At 44.1% G+C, this 20,619-nt stretch overlaps 1 protein-coding gene across 1 annotated transcript in view; it reads right to left on the reverse strand.

Moving 5' to 3' along the window:
- Positions 1 to 19,642, reverse strand: part of NALCN (sodium leak channel, non-selective) — a 1,068,865-nt gene extending 1,049,223 nt beyond the window's left edge. Inside the window, exon 1 of the mRNA XM_040425261.1 lies at positions 19,544 to 19,642. The gene's annotated coding sequence lies outside the window, so the exon portion shown is untranslated. The remainder of the gene's footprint in view (positions 1 to 19,543) is intronic.
- Positions 19,643 to 20,619: the final 977 nt, after the last annotated feature.

The following is a 20,619-nucleotide window of genomic DNA, read 5'->3' on the forward strand; positions in this document are numbered from 1 at the left end:
TGTCCGCTTAACTCTACTTGGAAGCCATGAATATGCCCCTTGTTGCCATGGAAATCGCTCAGCACTCCAGAGTGACATCATGGGGACCTGTGGGGTGAGACAGGGAGCCCCTTTCTCTAACCACTTAGCTGATTGACAGGCATAGACAGCAGACTGAGGGCAGAGCTGTGTGCTAGCAATATCATATATTCCATACACTATAGCTTCACCACACTGAGATCTGCTCAGAAAGCTAATCTACATATTACTGCTTTATTCACAGGCACAGTATATGATTATAAAGACACCAGTAATATGTGTTAGCTTCTATGCATAGAAATAACTTACATATCTATTTGTTGGTGCTATAGTAGTGGTTTACTATTCATGTAGAGATCCTAGGTTCAAGTTCCAGGAGAGTCTCATTGGGGGCCACATGATTTAACTGGCAAAAGTAATGAGGGATGAAATACATCACTAAATTGATATGTAAGTTAATTAAACAAACCATTACGTTCAGTTCCAAATGTGTGCGTGTGTGTGTGTGTGGGGGGGGGGGGCATTCTGGGAGTGCCTCTTTAAAGTGTAACTGCCATTTCACTACAAAAAATGAAATTCCTAACATATGTGATGCTGAAGGGAAGATATTCATGAAGCTGCATTTTTCAGCTAATTTTACCTTTCTGATGTATGTATTCAGCCCTTAGCAACCATATTTCTCTGTGCCTCTATTTCAGTAACTTCCTAAGATGGCCTCTGCTGCTCTTCCTGTGATGATCTTTGCCCTTCCTTGAGGCCATCCTGTATTTCCTTCACTTCCCATAAGCCCTTGCTCTCCTCACATGAACTAGCAGGACCAACCAGAACGCAGATAACTTCACACAGTACCCAGAGCAGTGTGTATCCTCACATACAGCTAACCAGAGACAAGCCCTGCAATTACATTAAATCAGTAAGCATTTATTTTAACCTAAAGCTGATTTTACTAGCGATTATTCCCGACTCTATTTCTAACAGTGATTTCTCCTCTGTTGCTTGGACAATAGCTGTCTTGTCTGGACTGTCAGCTTTCAAACAAGACCAGTTGCATATTTCTAGCTGCTGCCATTGAGAAGATATCACCTTCTAAAGCAGCCCTCCCCCTCCACTTTCTGCCTCAGCCCAGCTCCAGGCTGTCAGCGCTGAGCTCCTCCACCCAGAGCTCATCCGTCTCTTGTTATAATACTGAGAAGACGGACTGCACATGGCTGTGAGATGAGAGCTGCTGAATAGGAAAGTAGCATGCATTTGTGGGAGTTATTAGCAGGTAAAACTGAAAATGATCAAATTTTAAATCACAAAAGCACTAATACAGCAGGGTGTACTATAACATTAGGGAATAAAAAAATGAAACGGCAGTTACACTTCAAGCAAAGCACATTCCCAGTAGGTTTGGATGTTGGGATTAGGAATCATTTTATTAAAACATTTAATTTATTTAAATTAGAATGTAAATATGTAGAAAAGTGTGCTTTCTCTAAATAAGCTTAATCAAGCAACACCCTATTTTGTAGTTAACTTTGCACAACTTTAAGCTTAAAGCAATGCGAGTCGGTGTCAGAATTAACACCTCAAACTACAAAAGAAGTGTTGTGTAAGAAGGAAATCGTATGCTGCCATTCTTTATAGCTATGTTGATGTAAAAAAAAAGATAATCACCAGAATAAACTTCTTTAATTTAGAGTAGGGATGTCCAACCTTCAGCCCTCCAGCTGATATATGTAAGCGATTATATTAGGGCGACAGAATATGTTTATGGGGGAAAACAGTATAATTAGGAGGCTCTAGTACACTGTAGGACCACCTGTAACCCGCATACAAGATGAGAAACCTTGGACATGGAGGCATACAGGTTCTGTATGGTATCACAGATGTTGCAACTGGTCCTGTAGATCCTGCACACTCATAGGTTGCCAAAGTTGGTGTCCCAGCTAGTCCCATAAATGCTTGATTGGCAATAAATCTGGTGACTAGGCCAAGGAAGTATTGCAATCTGGTGGAGACATTCTTGGGAAACCTTTGCTGTGTGTGGTTATGTATTATCTTGCTTAAAGAAATGCTATTTGGAAGCCCTGCCATGAGAGGCAGCACATGTGGCCACAAGATGTTCTGCACATTTCGCTGAGCTTTTAGTTTCTCTCGTATAACTACTAAAGGTGACCGACTGTCGTATGTGATGGCTCCCCAGATAATCACACCAGCAGTTGGGGCAGTGTGTCATTCCACAGCAAAGACAGGATTGAAGCGCCTACTACGAGGCCTCCATACTCAAACCTGACCTTCGTCGGATGCCAAACAGAATCTGTATTTATCGCTAAACATGATACCATTCCAATCCATGACAGTCCGGGTTCACGACACCACTGCAGGATTAAAGCACTCACCGTGAGGCTGTCATGTTCGAACCCGAACGTTGTTGAGTCCCAAACAGAACCAGGATTCGTTGCTAAAGACAATATGATTCCAGTCCGTAGCAGTCCAAGTCTCTCATTCGCAACTCACTGCAAACAAAGGCGATGGTCCAGGCAGAGGAAGGGGTGTGTAATAAAGGTGCCACATGTGTCTGAATTGTGGGAAATGAAATTGTGGGAGCTGCTTGTGCATGTCAGTGGATTAAACAATCTTCTCGAGCATTTGTACTAACGTTCATTCCAGACAATCGGGCAGTGTAAATCCGCTACTAGACTAGACAGTCTTAAACTGCATCAGATTTATCAGGGGTGGTGATTCTGGATGACAAATCTGGAGTATCTTTAGATTCAATGTTCCATTTGAATCCATTTTTTCCAGTTACAAAGCAAGGGTTAACAGCCAAACAAAACTCAATATTTATGGCCCTGATTCTGTAGTTTACAGAAACACCCCATATATGGTCGTAAACTGCTGTACGGCACACGGCAGGGCGTAGAAGGAAAGGAATGCCATACGGTTTTTGGAAGGCAGATTTTGCTGGACTGATTTTTTTACACCATGTCCCATTTGAAGCCCCCCTGATGCACCCCTAAAATAGAAACTCCAAAATAGTGACCCCATTTTGGAAACTACGGGATAGGGTAGCAGTTTTGTTGGTTCTATTTTAGGGTACATATGATATTTGGTTGCTCTATATTACACTTTTTGTGAGGCAAGGTAACAAGAAATAGCTTTGGCACCGTTTTTATTTTTTGTTATTTACAACATTCATCTGACAGGTTAGATCATGTGGTATTTTTATAGAACGCGACAATACCAAATATGACTTTTTGGGTTATTTGTTTCAGTTTTACATAACAAAGCATTTAAAAAAAAAATATGATTCTTTAGTGTCTCCACATTCTGAAAGCCATAGTTTTATTAATTTTTTGGGCGACTGTCTTGTGTAGGGTATGATTTTTGCGGGATGAGATGACGGTTTGATTGGCACTATTTTGGGGTACGTATGACTTTTTGATCGCTTACTATTACACTTTTTGTGATGTAAGGTGACAAAAAATGGCTTTTTTTACACCGTTTTTATTTTTTTACGGTGTTCACCTGAGGGGTTAGGTCATGTGATATTTTTATAGAGCAGGTTCTTACGGACGCGCCGATACCTAATATGTAAACTTTTTTCTATTTACTTAAGTTTTACACAATAACAGCATTTTTGAAACAAAAAAAATGATATTTTAGTGTCTCCATATTCTGAGCCATGGTTTATTTATTTTTTCGGCGATTGGCTTAGGTAGGGGCTCATTTTTTGTGGGATGAGGTGACGGTTAGATTGGTTTTATTTTTGGGGGCATACAGCTTTTTGATCACTTGGTGTTGCACTTTTTGTGATGTAAGGTGACCAAAATTGCCATAATTGATGAAAGGTATGTGTCACCAAGGTTCCTGGCCTCGGTGAGGTAAGAGCCGGTAGTTTTAAGTGTCAGCGGCAGCTAGTGCTGATTGACACTGTTTGCTGTTAGTATGGCTGTAAAGCCGATCAGGGCCGGCTCTTGCTGGGAGAAGCCAAAGTGCTGGGTGGGTGGCTGCTTCCCACATACCAGGCCGGGAAATAGGTCCCTAAAGCCTGCTGTGGACTGCGAATGGAAAACTGCTAACCAGGTGAAGATTTTGTTCTATGGACATTGCATGGACATTGCACGGCTGCAAACAAGTGCCGGAGGCTGTATCTCTTTGAGCTGCACGCGCGCAAACAGAAGCGTGCAGCGTTCTCTCTATCAGTGTGCATAGTGCAAGTTGTCAGAGATTAAATAAAAACTGCACCCTATGCCACTGTTACTCTGCTCCTGAGGACATGTTACTAGTTCATACAGTGACATAGAAACGCGTCGAGCAGACGCATGAATAGGCAGAGACGGTCCCTTTGTAAGTTAGTGATGGGATAATATAGACAAAAGATTAGCAGGGTTGTAAGTAGAGCTCAAACATAAAGCTCTCACCCGCAATTTATCTATCCCATCTACTATCGTTCTATACTCACTACTTGTAATACATTGTTGCGGCTTATTGAGTAGCTGTTACTAATGTTTATAGCTGGTGCCCTTGATATACTATAGGCATATCCAGCACATTTAGTGAGTAACTGTCAGTGCATCTGGGAATTTATCAGGAGACGTATATAAAGCAGACTATACTGATATTCCAGTTTTGCACGTGTCGAAAACGTGGATTGAGTGGCTATACCCATACAATTGTGGAGTGAGCCACCTATCCAGGCTTAGCCTGACGAATTCATTATGTGGCAGGTTCGCCACGATTTTTAATATATTACCAATAAAAATTCTTTTAAGCGTGTATTCAGGCAGTTAAACATATTCCTCGCATATATACGCAAAATCTAGTTCATAGTTACACCCATGGCATGGTGTGAACAAACCCCAAGACTGTGAACGGTCATTTTGTTTTTCCTTATGTGTGAATAAACACTGAACTGTTTAAGTTAAAGACTTTGTGATTGCCTCTATACTGCGTCAGCTAGCCTGTCTACCAGAGCAAAACCCCACGCTCCCAAAAAAAATTGATTGAAGCAGGGTTGTTATATACCAATAATTTACTTTCTATATAGTGCATTTAGGTAGTGCAGCATTTGTTTGCGGTTTTGCTGCGTTACCTCAGCTATACAGAGTGAGTGCCAAACGCTATTGGAACCAATAATTTCTACTGGTGTGATTTACCAGTTGCCCTCCAAAAAAACTGATTGAGGCAGGGGTGTGATATACCTTCTTCTACAAATACTGCTCTTCTATAGGGACTTTTGTCACAGGGTCATGTTGAAAATGACAGACAGAGGAAGAGGCAGGCCATTCCGCAGGGGTGGTAGGGGTCGGCCAGGTGCACCAGACCGGAGCCAAAGTGGGAAGTCGCAGAAGGTGCGTGCGATTACGTCAAAGGACGCACCAGACTTGGTTGAGTGGCTCACTCAGCCTTCCGCTTCTGTACCCTCCTCATCCTCTCTATCTGCACCCTCTTCACTCTCTGTTGTGTCCACCCCCAAAGACACCACCACTATATCCCCTCCGCCATTGTCACAGGAATTATTTTCCAATCCATTCCAAGAAGACCTTACCGATGCGCACTCATTCTTGGCATCGGATCAGGAAGAGGAGGTATCAACGGCCGCCACCCAGCAGTCTGACGACAGTACCCAGATCAGTCCAAGGAGGGTGGTCCCCGCTGTTGCTGCCTACTCCGAGATCTCTAATGTCAGTGGTGGTGAAGGTGACGATGATGACGTTTTGATGGACGTCACGTGGGTGCCCACAGAACAGGAAGAGGAGGGGAGTTCAGAGGAAGAGACTGAGCAGCAGAGAGGGAGGAGAAGCAGGCAGAGCTCGCAGGGCACAGGAGGCAAAAAGCAAACTGCATAAGTCGCGGTAAGCCCAACACTCACCTAGGGACGACCGCCTTAAGTAGACACCTGGCCTCCCATCACCGAGCTAAGTGGGAGTAACACCATAAGAACCCACAAAGCCACACTCCCAGCGCTCACCGTCCTGCCTCTTCTCCTTCTCCTCCTAGTTATCCTCCACTCCACCTTCCACCGTGCCGTCGTCACGATCATCTGGCAAAAGGCAGGCATCCTTGCCCCAAATGTTAGAGCGAAAAAGTACGATGACGCCGGATAACCCTCTTGCCCAACGGCTGACCGCTGGCTTGTCAGAACTGCTAGCCCGCCAACTACTGCCATATAAACTGGTGGACTTGGAGGCATTTAGAAAATTTGTGGCCATTGGAACACCACAATGGAAGGCCCCCAGAAGGAAATATTTCTCCCAGAAGGGCATCCCAGAGCTATATGGCCACGTTCAGCGGCAAGTGAATGTATCTCTGGCACACAGTGTCGGTGCCAAGATACATCTGACCACAGACACGTGGTCTAGCAAACATGGGCAGGGAAGGTACATAACTTTTACTGCCCACTGAGTGAACCCGTCAAGCATGCAAACCGTGGCACCCGTGTAGATTTGGTGTTACCGCCACGGATCGCATGCAGGCCTGCCTCTTCTTCTCCTCCTCCTACTCCATCCTCCCTCTCCTTCTCGGCTGACTCCTCCTTTCCCGCTGCTACAGTTTTTTCCGCTGCGCCCCCCAAGATCCCCAGAATTCTACATGCCAGGTGAGAGGTTGCCATGCTGTGCTGCGTCTGTTGTGCCTGGAAGCCAAGAGCCACAACGGTCCTGCACTCCTTTCAGCTTTGCGGTCACAGGCAGATTAGTGGCTAACCCCGCTCAATTTGACAGTTGGTAAAGTGGTGTGCAAAAATGGTGCCAATCTGCTGAGCGCGCTGAAACAGGGCAAAATGACACACGTGCCGTGCATGGCAAACGTCCTGAGCTTAGTCGTGCAGCGATTCATTGCCAAATACCCCGGGGTCCAGGACGTCTTGCGGCAGGCCAGGAAAATCTCTGGCCAAGATTTTACACGGCCATGGCTCGCCTTGCTGACATTCAGCGGCGACACCACCTGCCCGTCAGACGTCTGATTTGTGACTGCCCGACGCAATGGAACTCCACCTTGTATACGCTTGATAGGCTGCTCCAGCAGAAACGTGCAGTTAACGACTACCTGTACAAACTCTGCGGCAGGACAGGTTCTGGGAGCTTTGTTTTTTTTTAACCCCGCCATGGGCTGCTCATGCACGATGCATGCAGACTTCTGCGGCCATTTGATGAGATCACCAAACTGGTCAGTCACAGCCAGGGCGCCATCAGTGACATCGTACCTTACGCCTTCTTTCTGGAGAGTGCATTGCGTTGTGTCATTGATCAAGCCGTCGAGGAGCAGGAAGATGAGGAAGTCACAATGCTGGATGAATTTCCAGGGGGGGCTACTCCATCTGAGACAAGTCAACGGGAGTCTGAAGAGGAGTCAGAGGAGGATGGTGCCGAGCAGAGGAGGAGGAAGAAGAGCATGCTTTAATCTTTTCTGGGATCCCTGGTGTTGTCCGTTGCTGGGGGGAAGAGACCGAGGACAACATTATCCTGGACAATGAGCAGGAGCCAGGCCACTCCACCGCTTCCAATTTAGTGCAAATGGGGGCCTTCATGCTCCAGTGTTTGAAGAGGGACCCCTGTATAAAAAGCATAAAGGACAGTGACCAGTACTGGGTGGCAACGTACTTAGACCCCAAGTACAAACACAAAATGGCGGAAATGTTTCCAGCATCACAGAGGGCTGTCAGAATGCAGCACTTCCAGGCCTTGCTTCGAGAAATGCTGCATTCTGCTTTTGCAGGCACTGGCAGACGAATTTCCACTCACAGAGAAACAGTTGCGGGTACCAATCCAACAGCGCGTGCAAGAAGACGGAGGTTTGAAGATGTGTTGGTCACTTCGGATATGAAATCATTCTTGCAGCCAACCCATCGACAGTCGCCCTCCGGATCCAGCCTCAAGGAAAGCCTAGACCAACAGGTGTCCGACTACGTTGGGTTAACGGCCGATGTGGACGCACTCAGAAGCGAGAAACCCCTTGACTACTGGGTGTGCAGGCTTGACCTGTGGCCAGAGCTGGCACAATTTGCCATGGAACTCTTGGCTTGCCCCTCGTCGAGTGTCCTGTGCGAAAGGACGTTCAGTGCAGCAGGGGGGATCATGACCGATAAGCGCACTCGCCTAGCTCACGACAGTGTGGACTACCTCACATTTCTAAAAATGAATGAAGCATGGATCTCGGAGGAATTCAACACCTGTGACGACTACGTGTAATTGAATTTCCTCATGCCAGCCCAGAAAAATGAATGTGCAATGTGCACGTGAGAGATATTTCTCTGCTGTCCATACATACATGCTACAGGCATAGTGCTCTGATGTCACAAGTTCTCACAACAATACTTAGTGCACCAATCACTAATCTCATGAGACCTTATAAAATGTGAAGTTGTGTGTACCGCGGAAAAATAATATTGCATCATTAGGGATTTTTGCAATGTCGCTTTTTTTTAAACACTCGATCTGCATATACAGCGATTGTTCTAACATGCATGTGAAATGTAAACAAATACACTGCTTTAATGTCAAATTACTTACAGAGATCAGAAGTTCTTCCTGAACGTCGTGAAACTTTTTGCCAACCATCTTTTCTGATTGCATCAAACTTCGGTCTGGTGTAGTAGGCCGCGCCTATTTTGCGCATACGCATACGCGACATTGCCGATATTTCGCATTTAAGAAAATAATAAATGGAGATCGCAAATTTAAATAATACATCTGGTATGTCACTGTCCATGTTCTGGGACTATTTGTGCACTTCTAGTAATTATTTGGTGGCTGCAAATATGACCTGAAGGTTTTTCAGGTTATCCTGCCATTCAAGTCTATGGCAGGATATGGCACGGTTCGCGAACATTTGAACGCAAACACGCATTCGTGTTCGTGAACCGTCCCGGCCAATGTTTGTCCATCACTACTGCTGTGTCTTGTCACAGTTTTTTTGGGGGTACTATTTCTCCTTGCGGAGAGAGCCTTAGTGAGCATGAGGAGACTTATAGGCCACCTATACTACTCTGGAATTCTGGAAAGAAAGGGATGCAAATGAGCTCTTAACATACTCTGCTACTAATGCCACCAGATGTAAGGCGCCCTATGAGTCAATGTTCGACCCTTTAAATAGGCCTTGAGACGTGATTAAGTAAGCCAGTACCTCATCTGCAGACAGCTGTTTCGGGGTAATTGCCCCTCATCAGTGCAGAGAGTACTGACTTAACTGGGTGAGTCATTACAATTACATTGTTACAATTCCTACTTACACATAATTTCTTCAACTTTGATGGTAAATATTATTTTCAGACAATTGGGACAGCAATGGGCACGATTTGTGCGCCAAGTTTAGCTAACCTATTTCTTGGGTGGTGGGAGGATACAATTATGTTTATGGAAAATCCCATTCACTAATCACATTGATTTTTGGGGTCGATATATTGACAACATATTAAAGGGGTTCTGCAATTTGTTTAAAACTGATGATCTATCCTCTGGCTAGATCATCAGCATACTGATCGGCAGGGGGTCCAAACCCCAGGACTCCCGCCGATCAGCTCTTTGAGAAGCAGCGGCGCTCCAGCCAGCGCCGCGGTCTTCTCCTAGTTTACCGCTGGCCCAGTGATGTCACGACTAGTATCAACTTGCCTGGGCGGGGCTAAGCTTCATTCAAGTGAACAGGGCTTAGCCGTGCCCAGGCAAGTTGATACGAGTCGTGACTTTGCTGGGTCTGCGGTAAACAGTGAGAAGACCGCGGCGCTGATGGAGCACCGCTGCCTTCTCAAACAGCTGATCGGCGGGGGTCCCGGGTATCGGACCCCCAGTTTAAACAAACTGCAGAACCCCTTTAATTCTATGGGAGGGCACTGAAACACAATTCACTGATTTTGTCACCGCACTTAATCTGTTGGTATGAAATTTACATTGGAGATCCGTACAATAAGCATTCATTTTCTTGACTTCAAAATAACTCTGGGTTCTGACAGGAAATTGGAAACTGAAGTGTATAGGAAAACAACATCTACAAATAACTTCCTTCACTGGGAAAGTTATCATCTGCCAGCATTGAAGAAAGGGATCCAAGTGGGTCAGTATTTTAGAGCTAAGTGAAATAGCTCTAAAGATGAAAGTTTAGAGAAAGAAAGTAGACTCCTATATCGGAGATTCCTAGCAAGGGGGTATCCTAAGAAGACATTACATCGAGCCTATATATGAGCCAAAAATACAGAGAGAAAGACACTGCTTAAAGAGAAAGAAAATGGGAGCAATGCAAAGACAATACGACGCATTGGCACATACAGATCTAATAGATAATATAATAAAAGAAATTTGAAGGATATATTGATACATTGTCACTACCAGTTAAGAAAATAAAAGTACCTAGTTAAAGGGGTTATATGCAACCCCTAAAATGCCTCCCCATATGCTCGGGCCCCTCACAGAGGTTGTACTTACCTGGCTCCCCAGGACCCGTGTTGCTTCTGAAGCCCACATGGCAGCTGCTGCATCTCCCTGTCGCGCAGATGAAAACATCTGGTGTTGGGGGGAGCAGCCAATAGCAGGCCGCGACATGAACGAGCCTCCCTACTATCAATAACCAGGCAGATACAGTTGCAAGAAAAATTATGTGAACCCTTTGGAATGATATGGATTTCTGCACAAATTGGTCATAAAATTTGATCTGATCTTCATCATTGTCACAACAATAGACAATCACAGTCTGCTTAACCCCTTAAGGACTCAGCCCTATTTCACCTTAAGGACTTGGCCATTTTTTGCAAATCTGACCAGTGTCACTTTAAGTGCTCATAACTTTAAAACGTTTTGACTTATCCAGGCCATTCTGAGACTGTTTTTTCGTCACATATTGAAGTAATGAAGTAAAAAATAATCATTTTTATTTATAAAAAAATACCAAATTTACCAAAAATGTGTAAAAAATAGCAAATTTCCAAGTTTCAATTTCTCTACTTCTATAATACATAGTAATACCTCCAAAAATAGTTATTACTTTACATTCCCCATATGTCTACTTTATGTTTGAATCATTTTGGGAATGATATTTTATTTTTTGGGGATGTTACAAGGCTTAGAAGTTTAGAAGCAAATTTTTCAGAAATTTTCAAAAACCCAATTTTTAGGGACCAGTTCAGGTCTGAAGTCACTTTGCAAGGCTTACATAATAGAAACTACCCAAAAATGACCCCATTCTATAAACTACACCCCTCAAGGTATTCAAAACTGATTTTACAAACTTTGTTAACCCTTTAGGTGTTCCACAAGAATTAATGGAAAATATTGATACAATTAAAAAATTTCACATTTTTGGCAGATTTTCCATTTTAATAATTTTTTTCCAGTTACAAAGCAAGGGTTACCAGCCAAACCAAACTCAATATTTATGGCCCTGATTCTGTAGTTTACAGAAACACCCCATATGTGGTCGTAAACCGCTGGACGGACACACGGCAGGGCGCAGAAGGAAAAGAATGCCATACGGTTTTTGGAAGGCAGGTTTTGCGGGACTGTTTTTTTTAACACCATGTCCCATTTGAAGCCCCCCTCATGCACCCCTAGAGTAGAAACTCCATAAAAGTGACCCCATCTAAGAAACTACACCCCTCAAGGTAATCAAAACTGATTTTACAAACGTCGTTAACCCTTTACGTGTTCCACAAGAATTAATGGAAAATAGAGATACAATTTCAAAATTTTCACTTTTTGGGCAGATTTTCCATTTTAATAATTTTTTTTCCAGTTACAAAGCAAGGGTTAACAGCCAAACCAAACTCAATATTTATGGCCCTGATTCTGTAGTTTACAGAAACACCCCATATGTGGTCGTAAACTGCTGTAGGGGGACACGGCAGGGTGCAGAAGGAAAGGAATGCCATACGGTTATTGGAAGGCAGGTTTTGCTGGACTGTTTTTTTTTACACCATGTCCCATTTGAAGCCCCCCTGATGCACCCCTAGAGTAGAAACTCCAAAAAAGTAACCCCATGTTAGAAACTAGGGGATAGGGTGGCAGTTTTGTTGGTACTAGTTTAGGGTACATATGATTTTTGGTTGCTCTATATTGCACTTTTTGTGAGGCAAGGTTACAATAAATAGCTGTTTTGGCACTGTTTTTATTTTTTGTTATTTACAACATTCGTCCGACAGGTTAGATCATGTGATATTTTTATAGACCAGGTTGTCACGGACGCTGCGATACCTAATATGTATACTTTTTTGTTATTTATGTAAGTTTTACACAATGATTTCATTTTTGAAGCAAAAAAAATCATGTTTTAGTGTTTCCATAGTCTGAGAGACATCATTTTTTCAGTTTTTGGGAGATTACCTTGGGTAGGATATGATTTTTGCGGGATGAGATTACGGTTTTAATGGCACTATTTTGGGGTGCGTGTGACTTTTTGATCGCTTGCTATTACACTTTTTGTGATGTAAGGTGACAAAAAATGGTTTATTTAGCACAGTTTTTATTTTTTATTTTTTACGGTGTTCATCTGAGGGGTTAGGTCATGTGATATGTTTATAGAGCCGAACGATACGGACACGGCGATACCTAATATGTATACTTTTTTTTTCCCCCTATGTTTTACCAATTTTTTTTTACTTTATTTGGGGGAAATGACGTTTTTGTTTTTTTTTTACTTGAAACTTTTAATTTTTTGGGGGGGAAACTTTATTTTTTCAACTTTTTTTTCACTTTATTTTTTGTCCCACTTTGGGACTTGAACTTTTGGGGGTCTAATCCCCTTTATAATGCATTTCAATACTTCTGTATTGGAATGCATTTGCTGTATGAGTAATACTGTGTGTATTACTCATACAGCTTCCTGCCTGTGAGATCCAGGGGGCTGGATCTCACAGGCTCGTCACCAGAAGGCAGCGCGATGCCTCAGGAAGGCATCGCGCTGCCTTCCATGCCTTCGGGTTCCCCCTACAGCCCCATGGGGACCCGATGGCACCACCGCCGCCGCACCAGGTAAAAGCCGCAAACCGCAGGTCTGAATTAACCTGCAGTTTGCGGCGATCGCCGATGTGGGGGGGTCACATGACCCCCTCCCGGCGTTGTGACAGGATGCCCGCTGAATGATTTCATCGGACATCCTGTTCCGATTAACCCCCGCCGCAATGTAGTTTTAAAGTTAGAACGTACCGGTACGTCCTGGGTCCTTAAGGACTTGGCAAACATTGTGTACCGGTACGTCCTAAGTCCTTAAGGGGTTAAACTAATAACACACAAAGAATTAAATGTTACCATGTTTTTATTGAACACACCATGTAAACATTCACAGTGCAGGTGGAAAAAGTATGTGAACCCCTAGACTAATGACATCTCCAAGAGCTAATTGGAGTGACGTGTCAGCCAACTGGAGTCCATTCAATGAGATGAGATTGGAGGTGTTGGTTACAGCTGCCCTGCCCTATAAAAAAACACACACCAGTTCTGGGTTTGCTTTTCACAAGAAGCATTGCCTGATGTGAATGATGCCTCGCACAAAAGAGCTCTCAGAAGACCTACGATTAAGAATTGTTGACTTGCATAAAGCTGGAAAGGGTTATAAAAGTATCTCCAAAAGCCTTGCTGTTCATCAGTCCACGGTAAGACAAATTGTCTATAAATGGAGAAAGTTCAGCACTGCTGCTACCCTCCCTAGGAGTGGCCGTACTGTAAAGATGACTGCAAGAGCACAGCGCAGACTGCTCAATGAGGTGAAGAAGAATCCTAGAGTGTCAGCTAAAGACTTACAAAAGTCTCTGGCATATGCTAACATCCTTGTTAGCGAATCTACGATACGTAAAACACTAAACAAGAATGGATTTCATGGGAGGATACCACAGAGGAAGCCACTGCTGTCCAAAAAAAACATTGCTGCACGTTTACAGTTTGCACAAGAGCACCTGGATGTTCCACAGCAGTACTGGCTAAATATTCTGTGGACAGATGAAACCAAAGTTGAGTTGTTTGGAAAAAACACACAACACTATGAGTGGAGAAAAAGAGGCACAGCACACCAACATCAAAACCTCATCCCAACTGTGAAGTATGGTGGTGGGGGCATCATGGTTTGGGGCTGCTTTGCTGCGTCAGGGCCTGGACAGATTATCATCGAAGGAAAAATGAATTCCCAAGTTTATCAAGACATTTTGCAGGAGAACTTAAGGCCATCTGTCCACCAGCTGAAGCTCAACAGAAGATGGGTGTTGCAACAGGACAACGACCCAAAGCATAGAAGTAAATCAACAACAGACTGGCTTAAACAGAAGAAAATACGCCTTCTGGAGTGGCCCAGTCAGAGTCCTGACCTCAACTCGATTGAGATGCTGTGGCATGACCTCAAGAAAGCGATTCACACCAGACATCCCAAGAATATCACTGAACTGAAACAGTTCTGTAAAGAGAAATGGTCAAGAATTACTCCTGACCGTTGTGCACATCTGATCTGCAACTACAGGAAACGTTTGGGTGAAGTTATTGCTGCCAAAGGAGGTTCAACCAGTTATTAAATCCAAGGGTTCACATACTTTTTCCACCTGCACTGTGAATGTTTACATGGTGTGTTCAATAAAAACATGGTAACATTTAATTCTTTGTGTGTTATTAGTTTAAGCAGACTGTGATTGTCTATTGTTGTGACTTAGATGATGATCAGATCACATTTTATGACCAATTTGTGCAGAAATCCATATAATTTCAAAGGGTTCACATACTTTTTCTTGCAACTGTATGACCCTTTCAAGACATATAAATCAGCAACACAAAGCAAACCCAAAAGATCTTAAATGGGTATTTTTTCCTCTGCAGTTTTTTCCCCCAAACATGATGTAAGGGGAATATACAAATATGAAGTAGATTCAGAAATAAATAAAAGACCAGATATAAGAACAATCAGAAAAATAAAAATTAAACACAAAAATAGCAAATGTGAGACTATTAGAAAGTATATCAAGCAATAAACTCTCTATAACACTTAGGGTCTATTCACACGTCCGCATTTTCGTTCCGCAGGAATTGCGGACCCATTCATTTCTATGGGGCCACACGATGTGCGGCTCGGATCCGGGAAGGCGGATCCGAACATAGAACATGTCCTATTCTTGGGTATATTCTATTAGTGCCGGCAATGTGCGGTCCGCAAAATGCAGAACACACATTGCCGGTTTCCGTGTTTTGCGGATCCGTGGATCCACAAAACACACACGGATGTGTGAATGGACCCCTATTATAAGGGAATTATGTCAGATATATCTCTGCCTTGACAACTGCAAAAGTAGAGGGAAAAGAAGTAAATGCTAGTTATAACTGTGACTCTTTATGTACAAAGTATAGGAGCCGGGTGGGATGTTCTGGTCATATTCTTCCAATGAGCTAGTTCCTCAAGTCAAAGTATTTGATTGATCTTATTGCCCCAATCTTGTAGGGTTGGGGGGCTTTGATTCTGCCAAAATATTATGCAATACATGGTTTGCAGAATATAATTGCACCCCCTAAAAAGAGATTTAACACAAGTGATGTATTACATAGGGCACTAATTCCATAGGTAGAATCACTATAAAATTATATATTGTAATACCCCAGAGTGGCATTACCACCTCCTTTTGTAACCCCAATATCTTGGATGGTGCATCCTGCCTCATCTCTCATATTTATTGCATTTACTGCAATGTGTATATTCATTTCATACAAATGTAATGTTCAAATGTTATGTGCCTGGTTCGCCAGCAGGTGGCAGCAAATCTGTGCAGTTCCTTCCAGCCCTCTCTAGAGAGGGAGGAGTTAGTTAGTATTGGGCAGTCTAGCGCACCCTCCTTCTGGTCCATTCACACGTCCGCAATTCTGTTCCACATTTTGCGGAACAGAATTGCGGACCCGTTCATTTCTATGGGGCCGCACAATGTGTCGGCCCAGATCCGGAAATGCGGACCCGCACTTCCAGATCCGCAATTCCGATCCCGAAAAAAATAGAACATGTCCTATTCTTGTCCGCAATTGTGGGACAAGAATAGGCATTTTCTATTAGTGCCGGCAATGTGCGGTCCGCCAAAATGCTGAACGCACATTGCTGGTGTCCATGATTTGCGGATCCGCAAAACACACACGGATGTGTGAATAGACCTTTAGAGAGAGGTTGTGTGTCGGCTAGCAGAGCACTGCCTGCTCTGCTAGGCCCCAGAGGGCCCAGCCTCTGAACTCTACATGGTTGCTTGTCCCCTCCTGGGCTTGCATTACCTTCATCCAAGCTGAAGCTAGAGCTTGAGGTACTCAAAGCCAGGACAAGAAGTTTCTAGGATTAAAGGGACACTAACAGGCCAAAACAGCATATATAGTTAGATATATCACATTACAGGTCTTATACAGTCTTTTAAAAGCATATAAGTATCCCCCCTGTCCACCTTATAAAGAGCGAAATATAAAGTTTTATAACCTGCTTCTCTGGTCAGCAATCTGCCCAAGGGGCGGCGTTTCATGTGAAAATGCGCCCAGCCAGCCTTCCCAACTGCCGTTCTTAAGCCCCGCCCAGCTCATCATTATTCACTTCGCTGGGCGGCGGCTAGAACTCTCCCCAGTCCCGATCCTGCGCCTGCGCAATTCAATCCTCCGGGCATCGTTGATGCCCAATCTTCTGCGCCTGCGCCCCGCCGTGCCGTTAGATCGCACCTGCGTACACACACCAGCCTGCGTCTTCGAGGCAGTTGGGAAGGCTGGCTGGGCGCATTTTCACATGAAACGCCGCCCCTTGGGCAGATTGCTGACAGGAGAAGCAGGTTATAAAACTTTATATTTCGCTCTTTATAAGGTGGACAGGGGGGATACTTATATGCTTTTAAAAGACTGTATAAGACCTGTAATGTGATATATCTAACTATATATGCTGTTTTGGCCTGTCAGTGTCCCTTTAAAGTAAGAGACAGACTACAGCTAACCTAAGTTCCAGCAGAAGAGGAGGAGTTTCCTATTTAAGCCAGCCAAGCATAGCAGGGCTGAGATTGTTGCAGAGCAGTGTTTGCATGCCAGATTTTGCCAATAACTGCTGATGATCAAGATACTGTTTGGAAACTGTTTGAACTACCGTTTATGCCAAGTAAAGCTGTGTTCAACATTACTATAAGTCTGGACATTTATTCTACTTATTCATCATCCAAGTACAACTACCCTTTTTGCACTGCTTTGGACTACATCATATCTGGGATCCAGGGATATCCAGGTAGGAACATCGTGACACGTGTATACAACATCTACAGAGACTGTAGGCCACCATGCACCGCTCTGGCAATCCTACCTCTAGGTACCAACATTACCATCTACAAAGGAGACTCCATGTCCTCGTTGCTTAACTGCAACTGGCTTTACGTTTACTTGTTCTATAAGAGGGACATATTTCGTAGAAACCTCCTAAGGCTACTTTCACACTTGCGGCAGAGTGATCCGGAAAGCAGTTCCGCCGCCGGACGGATCCGGCAAAACGTATGCTAACTGATGGCATTTGTAAGACTCATCAGGATCCTGATCAGTCTTAAAAAATGCCTGATCAGTCAGAAAAATGCATTGAAATGCCGGATCTGTCTTTCCGGTGTCATACGGATCCGGCAAAACGGATCCGGCATTTATTTTTTTCACCTTTTTTTCGGTCCGGCACTAATACATTCCTATGGAAAAAAATGCCGGATCCAGCATTCAGGCAAGTCTTCAGTTTTTTGGGCCGGAGATAAAACCGTAGCATGCTGCGGTTTTATCTTTTGCCTGATCAGTAAAAAATGACTGAACTGAAGACATCCTGATGCATCCTGAACTGATTACTCTCCATTCAGAATGCATGGGGACATACCTGATCAGTTCTTTTCCGGTATAGAGCCCCTGTGACGGAACTCTATGCCGGAAAAGAAAAACGCTAGTGTGAAAGTACCCTAAGGGGCAAGGCATTCCCCAGGTGCTTAGTAGGCCTGTTGCACTATGTAGTACCTGGAATTTGCAGAACGAAATGTTTCAGAATTGATACTGAGCTGTAAATAGTCAGTAAAACGTTAGAGCTGATACCGGGAAACTCACTGAAGACCTAAGCCCAGAGTCATGTGCAATAGGAGCACTATAATTAAGGGGACCACTTATCAAACTGGTGTAAAGTAGAACTGGCTTAGTTGCCCATAGCAACCAATTAGATTCCACCTTTCATTTTCCAAAGCATCTGCCAATGGTGGAATCTGATTGGTTGCTATGGGCAACCAAGCCAGTTCTACTTTACACCAGTTTGATAAATCTCATGCACACGACCGTTCTGTTTTTTGCGGTCCGCAAATTGTGGATCCGAAAAACACGGAAGCCACCCGTGTGCCTTCCGCAATTTGCGGAACGGAACAGGAGGCCCATTGTAGAAATGCCTATTCTTGTCCGCAAAACGGACAAGAATAGGACATGCTATATTTTTTGTGGGGCCACGGAACGGAGCAACGGATGCGGACAGCACACGGAGTGCTGTCCACATCTTTTGAGGCCCCATTGAAGTGAATGGGTCCGCACCCGAGCCGCAAAAACTGCAGCTCGGATGCGGACCACAACAATGGTCGTGTGCATGAGGCCTAAGTTCTATGACATAAGAAAACTTTGTAGGAAAACCGCAGCACTCTCTTGTCTTCAATATTCAAAAGGTTTATTCACCAATACAGTGCGACATTTCGACCGATGTGCTCTTTCTCCGGTCGAAACGTCGCACTGTATTGGTGAATAAACCTTTTTGATATTGAAGACAAGAGAGTGCTGCGGTTTTCCTACAAAGTTTACTTACGTCGTGGCGGCACCACCACATAAAGGAACGGTATAGCTATTTTTTGGGGTCCTTGTGCTGCTACACTTTGTTTTTTCTCTAAGTCCTATGACATGCGCAGCAGAAACATAAGGTAACTAATGAGTTAAAGATCAGAGCAGCAGGAATGCAGCATATCTGACAGACACAACAAGCGAGAACGTCACCAGCTAAAGAGGGGGCAGGACTGTGTTAGGGACAGTTGTAGAAGCCATAATGTGAGGTGAGGAGGCTGTGGCCTCCTGAGATATATCAACGTGGACAAACTGTGACAAGACACAGCAGTTCTCTATCATATTTATAATAAAGAAAAAGAAAAGCTAATTTTTAAATGAATAAAAGGCAAATGGAAAGAAGGCTCCTAACGGTCTTGGGGTCCTAGGACCTACTCCTTGCACACGTCTGGCTGCTGCAGCTGAACCTTGCACTCCCCGCCCCTCCCACTGATAACGAGGATGCTGCAGCTGGCAGCCCGGTCGCCATGACAACCCCCCTGTCATTCGGGGGAGGGGACAGGAGCGCTGTATCCTTCACCAGCTGTGTTCACACATATTATCTAAACCAGAGAGATGGCACAAAACCTCCCAACACATGACGTCCATAGTGATGTATCCGAGATGGCAGAGTAGTATGGAAAGCGCCACAAAGACACACAGACGTGCACAGGGCCTGCAGCCCGCTCGCCCCTCAGCCCCACCGCCCCACCACATACTACTGAGACACTGACTAGGGGATAGGCACAGGGGGAGAGCAAACAACGACCCACCTATGGCACTGGCTGGGAGTCCTCTGCAGGGTGTAGTGCCTCTAGCTCCTGGTCCTCGTTCTGCGGGTGATGCAGGCAGTGTCTGTGCTGCTCCCTCACAGCCCTGTGGTACCCGCACTGCATGTGGAGGGAGGACTGCTGGCAGCTTCCTTCCTGTCACCAGCCTCAGCAGCAGCTGGGATCTCCTCGTATGGAGGGGCGTTAGGGACACAATTCCCCTCTCCTCTGCCTTCATGTGTGCTGCAGTTCTATATGTGTGGGGATAGATATATACAGAGAGAGAGAGAGAGAGTATATATACTGCAGTTCTATATGTGTGGGGATATATATATATATATATATATATATATATATATACAGAGAGAGATTATATATACTGCAGTTCTATATGTGTGGGGATATATATATATATATATATATATATATATACAGAGAGAGAGATTATATACAGTATACTGCAGTTCTATATGTGTGGGGATATATATATATATATATACAGAGAGAGAGAGTATATATACTGCAGTTCTATATGTGTGGGGATATATATATATATATATACAGAGAGAGATTATATATACTGCAGTTCTATATGTGTGGGGATATATATATATATATATATATATATATATACAGAGAGAGAGATTATATACAGTATACTGCAGTTCTATATGTGTGGGGATATATGCGTTAATTTCTTAACGTTAATTTGTTTTCCCTTAGTCCTAACAGCAGCACATGTGGGGGTTTATCCGCCCCAGTGAAACTGGTAGGACAGACGGAATATTTAATGAAGTAAAGTAATCAAATGAATCCACGCCCCCACTACCTCACTATAAGAGGCCAAACCCCCCATACATCAGTGTGTCATAACAAGAAACTCTCAAAAAACAAAGGGAGGGATATTTGTGTGCTGCTGTTAGGACTAAGGGAAAACAAATTAACGTTAAGAAATTAACGCTTCCCTTACGTCCTAACCAGCAGCACATGTGGGGACTTAGCAAGAAGTTAGCCTAAAGGGTAGGGACTTCAATGCTGAATGGAACTCAAAACAGACCGCCCAAAGGCAGTGTCTTCTG

Source organism: Bufo bufo, chromosome 3 (assembly GCF_905171765.1).
Source record: "Bufo bufo chromosome 3, aBufBuf1.1, whole genome shotgun sequence".
NCBI lineage: Eukaryota > Metazoa > Chordata > Amphibia > Anura > Bufonidae > Bufo > Bufo bufo.